Source organism: Budorcas taxicolor, chromosome 15 (assembly GCF_023091745.1).
Source record: "Budorcas taxicolor isolate Tak-1 chromosome 15, Takin1.1, whole genome shotgun sequence".
NCBI lineage: Eukaryota > Metazoa > Chordata > Mammalia > Artiodactyla > Bovidae > Budorcas > Budorcas taxicolor.
In genome coordinates, this window is record NC_068924.1 from 53,149,065 (window position 1) to 53,161,673 (window position 12,609).

Below are 12,609 nucleotides of genomic sequence, written 5' to 3' on the forward strand. Positions count from 1 at the left end.
AAGTTACATCCTTAGTGAGAGAATGAATAGAAACAGATGGGCAAGAAGTTTCCTTCTCTTAGCTATTTTATGAGGGGCCCTGAATCGAACAAGAACAGCATCAAACCCTGGTCTTATCATTAAATATCAATGTTCAATTCAGTTCAGTTCAGTAGCTCAGTCCTGTCTGACTCTTTGCGACCCCATGAATCGCAGCACGCCAGGCCTCCCTGTCCATCACCAACTCCCGGAGTCCACCCAAACCCATGTCCATCAAGTCAGTGATGCCATCCAACCATTTCATCCTCTGTCGTCCCCTTCGTGTCCTGCTCTCAATCTATCCCAGCATCAGGGTCTTTTCAAATGAGTCAGTTCTTCACACAATGTGGCCAAAGTATTGGAGTTTCAGCTTCAACATCAGTCTTTCCAATGAACACCCAGGACTGATCTCCTTTAGGATGGACTGGTTGGATCTCCTTGCAGTCCAAGGGACTCTCAAGAGTCTTCTCCAACACCATAGTTCAAAAGCATCAATTCTTCTGCACTCAGCTTTCTTTATGTCCAACTCTCACATCCATACATGACTACTGGAAAATCCATAGCCTTGACTAGATGGACCTTTGTTGACAAAGTAATGTCTCTGTTTTTGAATATGCTGTCTAGGTTGGTCATAACTTTCCTTCCAAGGAGTAAACGTCTTTTAATTTCATGGCTGCAATCACCATCTGCAGTGATTTTGGAACCCAGAAAAATGAAGTCAGCCACTGTTTCCCTATCTATTTGCCATGCAGTGATGGAACCAGATGCCATGATCTTCGTTTTCTGAATGTTGAGATTTAAGCCAACTTTTTCACTCTCTTTCCCTGTCATCAAGAGGCTCTTTAGTTCTTCTTCACTTTCTACCATAAGGGTGGTGTCATCTGCATATCTGAGGTTATTGATATTTCTCCAAGCAATCTTGATTCCAGCTTGTGCTTCCTCTAGCCCAGCATTTCTCATGATGTACTCTATGATGAAGAATTAAAAGGGCCATCTTCCTCAAAAAGTGTTAGAGGGGGTGGTCCTAAGATGGCAGAGGAATAGGACAGGGAGACCAATTTCTCCCCCACAAATTCATCAAAAGAGTATTTAAAGGCTGAGTAAATTCCACAAAACAACTTCTGAATGCCAGCAGAGGACATCAGGCACCCAGAAAGGCAGCTTATTGTCTTCGAAAAGAGGTAGAAAAAAATATAAAAGACAAAAAAAGAGACAAAAGAGGTAGGGAGGGAGCTCCGTCCTGGGAAGGGAGTTTTAAAAAGAGAGGTTTCCAAACACCAGGAAACACTCTCGTGGCTGAGTCTGTGGCAAGCCTTGGAAGCACAGAGGGCAGCATAACAGGAAAGAAAAATAAATAAATAAATAAAACCCACAGATTACGAGCCCAACAGTAACTCCCCCAGCGGAGAAGCAGCGCAGACGCCTGCATCAGCCACTAGCAAGCAGGGACTGGGCAGGGAGGCGCAAGCTACATTGCTTTTTAAGGATCAGGCCTGAATGCCCCTCGGGTAACTCTGGTTCAGGTAACCAGAGTGAACTAACTTGGGCTAGCAAACCAAACTGTGGGATAGCTACCACGTGTAAAGCTCTAACATAAGACACCACTAGGACCGCGCACAGAACAAAGGATGGAACAGAATTAGTCAGCTGCAGACCATCCCCTTCTGGTGACAGGCAGCCAGAGCTGGAAGGGCTGGAAGGGGGCAATTGCAGCCCCAGAGAGACATTATTTACCAAACTGCAAGCAAGTTTCTTTGCTAACTAAGACTTCTTGGGGTTCTGGACAGTCATCATCCACGTGAGAAGGTGTGCCAGTTGTACACCCAGAAAACTGAGCAGCAGGAACGGGAGAGGCGATAAGCCACAGCGACCACGCTTGCCAGACACCTGAGCTACTCGGACCTGGGAAGGGCACAGAACGCAGGCCCGATCGAGTCTGCGCCTCTGAGGGCTACCTGAGTGCCTGAACCTGAGCGGCTTAGACCTGGGAGGTGCATGCAGCCCAGGGCCAGCCTCAGACAGTTCCTGGCAGAGCAACCTAGAGCCTGAGCAGTGTGTGCCACGAGCGGGGGCAGGCCCAGCGGGGCTGAAACACTGCGAGCACACACCAGTGTTATTTGTTTGCAGCATCCCTCCCTCCCCACAGCGCGACTGAACAAGTGAGCCTAAAAAAGTGTCCACCACCGCCCCCCTTGTGTCAGGGCGGAAATCAGTCACTGAAGAGACCAGCAAACAGAAGAAGCTAAAACAGAGGGAACCGCTTGGGAAGGGAAGTGACAGGTGCAATAGATTAAAACCCTGTCGTTAGTACTGACTACATAGGAAGGGGCCTATAGATCTTGAGAAATATAAGCCGGACCAATGAACTATCCAAAAATGAACTGACCCACACTGCCCACAAAAACACCTGAGTATGTCCTAGATGTATCTTTACTATTTTTATGATCATTCTTTTTATCTTTTTCTTCTTCTTTTTTTTTTAACTTTTTAAAAATTTTAAGTCCTCTATTACTCCTTTAATTTTCATTTTTATAACCTACTATTGCTTTTCAAAAAAGACCCTATTTTTAAAGCAAACTCCATATATATATATTTTAATAATTCTTGTGACTTTGTTTTTTTTCTTCTTCTTCTTTTCTTTAATATTGTATTTTTGAAAATCCAACCTCTACTCGAGTTTTAATCTTTGCTTTTTGGTATTTATTATCAATTTTGTACTTTCAAAAACCCAATCTTCAGTACCCATTTTTACCTGAGAGTGAGATTACTGGCTTGATTGCTCTCTCCTCCTTTGGACTCTCCTTTTTCTCCATGAGGTCGCCTCTGTCTCCTCCTTCCCCCTTCTCTTCTCTACCCAACTTTATGAATCTCTGTGTGTTCCAGATGGTGGAGAACACTTAGGGAACTGATTACTGGCTGGATCTCTCTCTCTCCTTTTCATTCCCCCCTTTTATCCTCTTAGCCACCTTTGTCTCCTTCCTCCCTCTTCTCTTATCTGTATAACTCTGTGAACATCTCTGAGTGGTCCAGACTGTGGAGCGCACATAAGGAAGTGATTACTGGCTAGCTTGCTCTCTCCTCTTCTGATCCCACCTCATCTCATTCGGGTCACCTCTCCCTCCCTCCTCCCTCTGCTCTTCTCCATGTAACTCTGTGAACCTCTCTGGGTGTCCGTCAATGTGGAGAAACTTTTCATCTTTAACCTAGATGTTTTATCAATGGTGCTGTATAGAAGGAGAAGTCTTGAGACTACTGTAAAAATAAAACTGAAAACCAGAAGCAGGAAGCTTAAGTCCAAATCATGAGAACATAAGAGAACCCCTGACTCCAGGGAACATTAATCGATAGGAGCTCATCAAATGCCTCCATACCTACACTGAAACCAAGCACCATCCAAGGGCCAACAAGCTCCAGAGGAAGACATACCATGCAAATTCTCCAGCAAACAGGAACACACCCCTTAGCTTCAGTATACAGGCTGCCCAAAGTTACTCCAAAACCATTGACATCTTATAACTCACTACTGGACACTTCATTGCACTCCAGAGAGAAGAAATCCAGCTCCACCCACCAGAACACCGACACAAGCCTCCCTAACCAAGAAACCTTGACAAGCCACTGATACAACCCCATTCACATTGAGGAAATTCCACAATAAAGAAAACTCCACAAACTTCCAGAATACAGAAAGGCCACCCCAAACTCAGCTATATAAACAGGATGAAGAGACAAAGGAATACCCAGCAGGTAAAGGAACAGGATAAATGCCCACCAAACCAAACAAAAGAGGAAGAGATAGGGAATCTACCTGATAAAGAATTCCAAATAATGATAGTAAAAATGATCCAAAATCTTGAAGTAAAAATGGAATCACAGATAAATAGCCTGGAGACAAGGATTGAGAAGATGCAAGAAAGGTTTAACAAGGACCTAGAAGAAATAAAAAAGAGTCAATACATAACGAATAATGCAATAAATGAGATCAAACACTCTGGAGGCAACAAATAGTAGAATAAGTAGAGGCAGAAGATAGGATTAGTAAAGTAGAAGATAGAATGGTAGAACTAAATGAACCAGACAGGAAAAAAGAAAAACGAATTAAAAGAAATGAGGACCATCTCAGAGACCTCCAGGACAATATGAAATGCTCCAACATTTGAATTGTAGGAGTCCCAAAAGAAGAAGACTAAAAGAAAGACCATTTCTGTCCTTTATCAAGCCCATCTTGGCATGAAACATTCCCTTGGTATCTCTAATTTTCTTAAAGAGATCTCTAGTCTTTCCCATTCTGTTCTTTTCCTCTATGTCTTTGCATGGATTGCTGAAGAAGGCTTTCTTATCTCTTCTTGCTATTCTTTGGAACACTGCATTCAGATGCTTATATCTTTCCTTTTCTCCTTTGCTTTTTGCCTCTCTTCTTTTCACAGCTATTTGTAAGGCCTCCCCAGACAGCCATTTGGCTTTTTTGCATTTCTTTTCCATGGGGATGGTCTTCATCCCTGTCTCCTGTACAATGTCATGAACCTCATTCCATAGTTCATCAGGCACTCTATCTATCAGATCTAGGCCCTTAAATCTATTTCTCACTTCCACTGTATAATCATAAGGGATTTGATTTAGGTCATATCTGAATGGTCTAGTGGTTTTCCCTACTTTCTTCCATTTGAGTCTGAATTTGGCAATAAGGAGTTCATGATCTGAGTCACAGTCAGCTCCTGGTCTTGTTTTTGTTGACTGTATAGAGCTTCTCCATCTTTGGCTGCATAGAATATAATCAATCTATTTTGGTGTTGACCATCTGGTGATGTCCATGTGTAGAGTCTTCTCTTGTGTTGTTGGAAGAGGGTGTTTGCTATGACCAGTGCATTTTCTTGGCAAGACTCTATTAGTCTTTGCCCTGCTTCATTCCACATTCCAAGGCCAAATTTTCCTGTTACTCCAGGTGTTTCTTGACTTCCTACATTTGCATTCCAGTCCCCTATAATGAAAAGGACATCTTTTTTGGGTGTTAGTTCTAAAAGGTCTTGTAGGCCTTCATAAAACCGTTCAACTTCAGTTTCTTCAGCGTTACTGGTTGGGGCATAGACTTGGATTACTGTGATATTGAATGGTTTGCCATGGAGACGAACAGAGATCATTTTGTCATTTTTGAGACTGCATCCAAGTACTGCGTTTTGGACTCTTTTGTTGACCATGATGGTTACTCCATTTCTTCTGAGGGATTCCTGCCCACAGTAGTAGATATAATGGTCATCTGAGTTAAATTCACCCATTCCAGTCCATTTTAGTTTGGTTATTCCTAGAATGTCGACGTTCACCCTTGCCATCTCTTGTTTGACCACTTCCAATTTGCCTTGATTCATGGACCTAACATTCCAGGTTCCTATGGAATATTGGTCTTTACAGCATCAGATCTTGCTTCTATCATCAGTCACATCCACAACTGGGTATTGTTTTTGCTTTGGCCCCATCCCTTCATTCTTTCTGGAGTTATTTCTCCACTGATTCAAGGCTATGGTTTTTCCTGTGGTCATGTATGGATGTGAGAGTTGGACTGTGAAGAAGGCTGAGCTCCGAAGAATTGATGCTTTTGAACTGTGGTGTTGGAGAAGACTCTTGAGAGTCCCTTGGACTGCAAGGAGATCCAACCAGTCCATTCTGAAGGAGATCAGCCCTGGGATTTCTTTGGAAGGAATGATGCTAAAGCTGAAACTCCAGTACTTTGGCCACCTCATGTGAAGAGTTGACTCATTGGAAAAAACTCTGATGCTGGGAGGGATTGGGGGCAGGAGGAGAAGGGGACGACCAAGGATGAGATGGCTGGATGGCATCACTGACTTGATGGACATGAGTCTGAGTGAACTCCGGGAGTTGGTGATGGACAGGGAGGCCTGGCATGCTGCGATACATGGGGTTGCAAAGAGTCGGACATGACTTAGCGACTGAACTGAACTGAAAAGAAAGACCATGAGAAAATACTTGAGGAGATAATAGTTGAAAACTTCCCTAAAATTATTATTGGGAAATAATCACCCAAGTCCAAGAAACCCAGAGAGTCCCAAACAGGATAAATCCAAGGTGAAACACCCCAAGACATATATTAATCAAATTAACAAAGATCAAACACAAAGAACAAATATTAAAAGCAGCAAGGGAAAAACAATAAATAACACACAAGGGGTTTCCCATAAGGATAACAGCTGATCTTTCCATAGAAACTCTTCAGGCCAGGAGGGAATGGCAAGACATACTTAAAAGGATGAAAGATAATAACCTACAGCCCAGATTACTGTACCCAGCAAGGATATCATTCAAATATGAAGGAGAAATCAAAAGCTGAGAAAATTCAGCACCACCAAACCAGTTCTCCAACAAATGCTAAAGGATATTCTCTAGATAGGAAACACAAAAAGGGTGTATAAACCCGAACCCAAAACAATAAAGTAAATGGCAACAGGATCATACTTATCAATAATTACCTTAAACGTAAATGGGTTGAATGCCCCAACCAAAAGTCAAAGACTGGCTGAATGGATACAAAAACAAGACCCCTCTATATGCTGCTTACAAGAGACCCACCTCAAAACAAGGGACACATACAGACTGAAAGTGAAGGGCTGGAAAAAGATATTCCACACAAATAGAGACCAAAAGAAAGCAGGAGTAGCTATACTCATATCAGATAAAATAGACTTTAAAACAAAGGCTGTGGAAAGAGACAAAGAAGGCCACTACACATAATGATCAAAGGATCAATCCAAGAAGAAGATATAACAACTAAAATATATATGCACTCAACATAGGAGCACCACAATATGTAAGACAAATGCTAACAAGTATGAAAGGGGAAATTAAAAATAACACAATAATAGTGGGAGACTTCAGTACCCCACTCACACCTATGGATAGATCAACTAAACAGAAAATTAACAAAGAAACACAAACTTTAATGATACAATAGACCAGTTAGACCTAATTGATATCTATAGGACATTTCACCCCAAAATAATGAATTTCACCTTTTTCTCAAGTGCTCATGGAACCTTCTCCAGGATAGATCACATCCTGGGCCATAAATCTAGCCTTGGTAACTTCAAAAAAATTGAAATCATTCCAAGCATCTTTTCTGACCACAATGCAGTAAGATTAGGTCTCAATTACAGGAGAAAAACTATCAAAAATTCCAGCATATGGAGGCTGAAAAACATGCTTCTGAATAACCAACAAATCACAGAAAAAATCAAAAAAGAAATCAAAATATGCATAGAAACAAATGAAAATGAAAACACAACAACCCCAAACCTATGGGACACTATAAAAGCAATGCTAAGGGGAAAGTTCATAGCAATACAGGCATACCTCAAGAAACAAGAAAAAAATCAAATAAATAACCTAACTCTCCACCTAAAGCAACTAGCAAAGAAAGAAATGGAGAACCCCAGGGTTAGTAGAACGAAAGAAATCTTAAAAATTAGGGCAGAAATAAATGTTTAAAAAAAAAAAAAAAACCCACAAAAGAGACCATAACAAAAATCAACAAAGCCAAAAGCTGGTTCTTTGACAGGATAAATAAAATTGGCAAACCATTAGCCAGACTCATCAAGAAACAAAGAGAGAAAAATCAAATCAATAAAATTAGAAATGAAAATGGAGAGATCACAACAGACAGCACAGAAATACAAAGGATCATAAGAGACTACTATAAGCGATTATATGCCAATAAAATGGACAACGTGGAAGAAATGGACAAATTCTTAGAAAAGTACAACTTTCCAAAACTTAACCAGGAAGAAATAGAAAATCTTAACAGACTCATCACAAGCACGGAAATTGAAACTGTAATCAGAAATCTTCCAGCAAACAAAAGCCCAGGTCCAGATGGCTTCACAGCTGAATTCTACCAAAAATTTCGACAAGAGCTAACACCTATCCTACTCAAACTCTTCCAGAAAATTGCAGAGGAAGGTAAACTTCCAAACTCATTCTATGAGGCCGCTATCACCCTAATACCAAAACCTGACAAAGATGCCACAAGGAAAGAAAACTACAGGCCGATATCACTGATGGACATAGATGCAAAAATCCTTAACAAAATTCTAGCAATCAGAATCCAGCAACACATTAAAAAGATCATACACCATGACCAAGTGGGCTTTATCCCAGGGATACAAGGATTCTTCAATATCCACAGATCAATCAATGTAATTCACCACATTAACAAATTGAAAAATAAAAGCCATATGATTATCTCAATAGATGCAGAGAAAGCCTTTCACAAAATTCAACATCCATTTATGATAAAAACTCTCCAGAAAGCAGGAATAGAAGGAACATACCTCAACATAATAAAAGCTATATATGACAAACCCACAGCAAACATTATCCTCAATGGTGAAAAATTGAAAGCATTTCCCCTAAAGTCAGGAACAAGACAAGGGTGCCCACTTTCACCGCTACTATTCAACATAGTTCTGGAAGTTTTGGTCACAGCAATCAGAGCAGAAAAAGAAATAAAAGGAATCCAAATTGGAAAAGAAGTAAAACTCTCACTCTTTGCAGATGACATGATCCTCTACATAGAAAACCCTAAAGATTCCAGAAAATTACAGAAAATTACTAGAGCTAATCAATGAATATAGTAAAGTTGCAGGATATGAAATCAACACACAGAAATCCCTTGCATTCCTATACACTAATAATGAGAAAGCAGAAAAAGAAATTAAGGAAACAATTCCATTCACCATTGCAACGAAAAGAATAAAATACTTAGGACTATATCTACCTAAAGAAACTAAAGACCTATATATAGAAAACTATAAAACACTGATGAAAGAAATCAAAGAGGACACTAATAGATGGAGAAATAGACCATGTTCATGGATTGGAAGAATCAATATAGTGAAAATGAGTATACTACCCAAAGCAATCTACAGATTCAATGCAATCCCTATCCAGCTACCAGCAGTATTTTTCACAGAGATAGAACAAATAATTTCACAATTTGTATGGAAATACAAAAAACCTGGAATAGCCAAAGCAATCTTGAAAAAGAAGAATGGAACTGGTGGAATCAACCTTCCTGACTTCAGCCTCTACTACAAAGCCACAGTCATCAAGACAGTATGGTATTGGCACAAAGACAGAAATATAGATCGATGGAACAAAATAGAAAGCCCAGAGATAAATCCACACACATATGGACACCTTATCTTCGACGAAGGAGGCAAGACTATACAATGGAGTAAAGACAATCTCTTTAATAAGTGGTGCTGGGAAAACTGGTCAACCACTTGCGAAAGAATGAAACTAGAACACTTTCTAACAACATACACAAAAATAAGCTCAAAATGGATTAAAGATCTAAATATAAGACCAGAAACTATAAAACTCCTAGAGGAGAAAATAGGCAAAACACTCTCCGACATAAATCACAGCAGGATCCTCTGTGACCCACCTCTCAGAATACTGGAAATAAAAGCAAAAATAAACAAATGGGATCTAATTAAAATTAAAAGCTTCTGCACAACAAAGGAAACTATAAGGAAGGTGAAAAAACCTTCATAATGGGAGAAAATAATAGCAAATGAAGCAACTGACAAACAACTAATCTCAAAAATATACAAGCAACTTATGCAGCTCAATTCCAGAAAAATAAACGACTCAATCAAAAAATGGGTCAGAGAACTAAATACACATTTCTCCAAAGAAGACATACAGATGGCTAACAAACACATGAAAAGATGCTCAGCATCACTCATTATCAGTTCAGTTCAGTTCAGTTCAGTCGCTCAGTCGTGTCCAACTCTTTGCAACCCCATGAATCGCAGCACGCCAGGCCTCCCTGTCCATCACCAACCCCCGGAGTTCACTCAGACTCACCTCCATCAAGTCAGTGATGCCATCCAGCCATCTCATCCTTGGTCGTCCCCTTCTCCTCCTGCCCCCAATCCCCTCCAGCATCAGAGTCTTTTCCAATGAGTCAACTCTTCGCATGAGGTGGCCAAAGTACTGGAGCTTCAGCTTTAGCATCATTCCTTCCAAAGAAATCCCGGGGCTGATCTCCTTCAGAATGGACTGGTTGGATCTCCTTGCAGTCCAAGGGACTCTCAAGAGTCTTCTCCAACACCACAGTTCAAAAGCATCAATTCTTCCGCATTCAGCTTTCTTCACAGTCCAACTCTCACATCCATACATGACCACAGGAAAAACCATAGCCTTGACTAGACGGACCTTAGTCAGCAATGTAATGTCTTTGCTTTTGAATATGCTATCTAGGTTGGTCATAACTTTTCTTCCAAGGAGTAAGCGTCTTTTAATTTCATGGCTGCAATCACCATCTGCAGTGATTTTGGAGCCCCCCAAAAATAAAGTCTGACACTGTTTCCCCATCTATTTCCCAAAGTGATGGGACCGGATGCCATGATCTTAGATTTCTGAATGTTGAGCTTTAAGCCAACTTTTTCACTCTCCTCTTTCACTTTCATCAAGAGGCTTTTGAGTTCCTCTTCACTTTCTTCCATAAGGATGGTGTCATCTGCATATCTGAGGTGATTGATATTTCTCCTGGCAATCTTGATTCCAGCTTGTGTTTCTTCCAGTCCAGCATTTCTCATGATGTACTCTGCATGTACGTTAAATAAGCAGGGTGACAATATACAGCCTTGACGTACTCCTTTTCCTGTTTGGAACCAGTCTGTTGTTCCATGTCCAGTTCTAACTGTTGCTTCCTGACCTGCATATAGATTTCTCAAGAGGCAGGTCAGGTGGTCTGCTATTCCTATCTCTTTCAGATTGTTCCACAGTTTATTGTGATCCACACAGTCAAAGGCTTTGGCATAGTCAACAAAGCAGAAATAGATGTGTTTCTGGAACTCTCTTGGTTTTTCGATGATCCAGCAGATGTTGGCAATTTGACCTCTGGTTCCTCTGCCTTTTCTATGCAAATAAAAGCCACAATGAGGTACCATTTCACACCAGTCAGAATTGCTGCGATCAAAAAGTCTACAAGCAATAAATGCTGGAGAGGGTGTGGAGAAAAGTGAACCCCCTTACCCTGTTGCTGGGAATGCAAACTAGTACAGCCACTATGGAGAACAGTGTGGAGATTCTTTAAAAAACTACAAATAGAACTGGCCTTATGACCCAGCAATCCCACTTCTGGGCATACACACCGAGGAAACCAGAATTGAAAGAGACACGTGTACCCCAATGTTCATCGCAGCACTGTTTATAATAGCCAGCACATGAAAGCAACCTAGATGTCCATCAGCAGATGAATGGATAAGAAGCTGTGGTACATATACACAATGGAGTATTCAGTTCAGTTCAGTCCCTCAGTCGTGTCCGACTCTTTGCAACCCCAAGAATCGCAGCACGCCAGGCTTCCCTGTCCATCACCATCTCCTGGAGTTCACTCAGACTCACATCCATCAAGTCCGTGATGCCATCCAGCCATCTCATCCTTGGTCGTCCCCTTCTCCTCCTGCCCCCAATCCCTCCCAGCATCAGAGTCTTTTCCAATGAGTCAACACTTCACATGAGGTGGCCAAAGTACTGGAGTTTCAGCTTTAGCATCATTCCTTCCAAAGAAATCCCAGGGCTGATCTCCTTCAGAATGGATCTCCTTCAGTTGGATTTCCTTGCAGCCCAAGGGACTCTCAAGAGTCGTCTCCAACACCACAGTTCAAAAGCATCAGTTCTTCAGCGCTCAGCCTTCTTCACAGTCCAACTCTCACATCTATACATGACCACTGGAAAAACCATAGCCTTGACTAGACAGACCTTAGTCTGCAAAGTAATGTCTCCGTTTTTGAATATACTATCTAGGTTGGTCATAACTTTTCTTCCAAGGAGTAAGCGTCTTTTAATTTCATGGCGGCAGTCACCATCTGCAGTGATTTTTGGAGCCCCCAAAATAAAGTCTGTCACTGTTTCCACTGTTTCCCCATACTCAGCCATTAAAAGGAATGCATTTGAATCAGTTCTAATGAGGTGGATGAAATGTGCCAATTATACAGAGTGAAGTAAGCCAGAAATTAAAACACCAATACAGTATACTAACACATATATATGGATTTAAAAAGATGGTAACAATAACCCTTTATGTGAGACAACAAAAGAGGCACAGAAGTATAGAACAGTCTTTTGGACTCTGTGGGAGAGGGAGAGGGTGGGATGATTTTGGAGAATGGCATTGAAATATATATAATATCATATAAGAAACGAATTGCCAGTCTAGGTTTGATGCAGGATACAAGATGCTTGGGGCTGGTTCACTGGGATGACCCAGAGAGATGGTATGGGGTGGGAGGTGGGAGGGGTGTTCAGGATTGGGAACACGTGTACACCCGTGCCAAATTCATGTTGATGTATGGCAAAACCAAGACAGTATTGTAAAGTAAAATAAAGTTAAAAAAAAAAAAAGGTCTTAGAAATTCTTGTTAGAATTACCCTAGATTAGTGGGAAATATTACCTCAATATGTTATGTTAAATGTCCAGATTTTTGTACTATTTCTTTTTTCTAATCTACCACGGACTAAACTATTTTTAATTTTTGTTTTTGATGTTGTTTTAGTGCTAACTTGTGTCTA